The sequence below is a fragment of the Sciurus vulgaris genome (assembly GCF_902686455.1).
Source record: "Sciurus vulgaris genome assembly, chromosome: 18".
Taxonomy (NCBI): domain Eukaryota; kingdom Metazoa; phylum Chordata; class Mammalia; order Rodentia; family Sciuridae; genus Sciurus; species Sciurus vulgaris.
In genome coordinates, this window is record NC_136479.1 from 4,525,482 (window position 1) to 4,527,347 (window position 1,866).

Below are 1,866 nucleotides of genomic sequence, written 5' to 3' on the forward strand. Positions count from 1 at the left end.
TGTCACCACCACCATGAGTGTGATCGTGATCAATATCACTAGCATCACCACCACCATCTTCAGTGTGATCGTGATCAGTATCACTGGCATCACCACCACCATCTTCAGTGTGATCGTGATCAGTATCACTGGCATCACCACCACCATGAGTGTGATCGTGATCAGTATCACTAGTGTCACCACCACCATGAGTGTGATCGTGATCACATTACTGGCACCACCACCACCATCACCCTTGTCCCATCAGGACGGCCATCACCTTCACACTGCTGTCATCACCACTCGTCGTCACATCCTCACTGTCACTCCATCATCCTCACATGGCTGCCGTGGTGCTCATGTCACCAGTGTGCCACCATCATCACACCATCAGTAAGGTCCTCATGATTCACACACCATCCCTGTTGTAATCGTTACCATGACGACCATGATCCACACATCTTCTCCATTGCTACCAGCATCCTCCTGTCATCACCATGGATACTGTCATCTTCCATCATCTCCATGACTACCATTATTATCACATCTTCACCGTGATTATCTTCATCATCCTCACATGGTCACCATCACTATTATCAACATGGCTACTGTCATCCCGACTGCCATGGCTGCTGTCTTCTTCACATCCTCACCATCATCACCACCACCATCATAACTACCAACATCACCACACCACTGGAATCCTCATCGTGCATTACTCACATGCTAATCTTTGTTCTTTCTCTTCATCAGAGGTATGTACTAAAATCTTACCTGCGGCATCTTAGCCCTTGCACGGCCTTAGGGGCCAGGTGCTATGGTCATCCTCACTTTGCAGAGGAGGCAACAGATCCAGATGAGTAGAAGGGACCATGATTTGAGCCTCAGTTTCTGAGTCCAGAGTGAAGGTAGAGGGGCTCCCTTGATTCTGAGATTGGCACACCAAGATCCAGAATATGCGGTTGAACTTCACAGTCTCTCCCTTCAGAGGCCAGAGAAGATCTTTTCAGATGCAACAGGGAGAGCATTTCTATAGAGCATGAATGACCCTGGAGGTTCACAGAACATTTGTGCTGGCAAGAGCAAGAAAAAAATGGGGTTAGGAAGATTAGCTGGACTGTTAGGGTCTTGCGGTGGGAAGTTTTGGGTAATTTTCCAGCGATTTCTAATGTGTGTCTTTCTCTCCATCCTCTGCAAGAAAAATAAGGAGGCACCGCCACATCTCACACATTAGCCTCTCAATCAGTGGCCCATTATCTCGTCTGTTCAGGTGTTTAATGGAAGTCGCTCTCCCCTGGTCTAAATTCTCCATCCTGCATCAGCGAGCTGGGCATTCCCTAGCAAGGCAGCCTCATTGCAGCCATGAACAGGATAATATTTCTCCCTTTTTCATATTCTAATGAATAAATGATATTCCCATTGGTTATTTATCTACTTTTAAAATTTGAATGGAATTCTACTGATAATTACGGCATTTCACCATTTGATAGGAAATTGGCACCTGCTACATGGAGATAATAGTCCAATTCAGCATCTATGAAATATGGAATTTTCTGCTAATTCCTGCCTTGAAATTTGTAAATCATCAGTGGAGTTGGTTATTAAAATTCAAGAGTTTAAAGACCTGGAGCCAAGGGGGAGCGGCCTTCTTCATTAAAATTACAGAAACTAACAATGAGTACTGGACTGAAGCTTCTCAGCCCAGAAGGCTCAAAGCAACTCAGCAGCAAGAAGGCCTCTTGGTAATGAGACTATGTCTCAGGAGACTCATGCTGGGGACTAGGAGCTACCTGGCTGCGGGGCACTTGTCAGAATTTGCAGAAATGAGACAGCTGCAAGGCTTGGGGGTGAGGCATGGGCTCTGGGTCAGGCAGATAATGCTTCTAA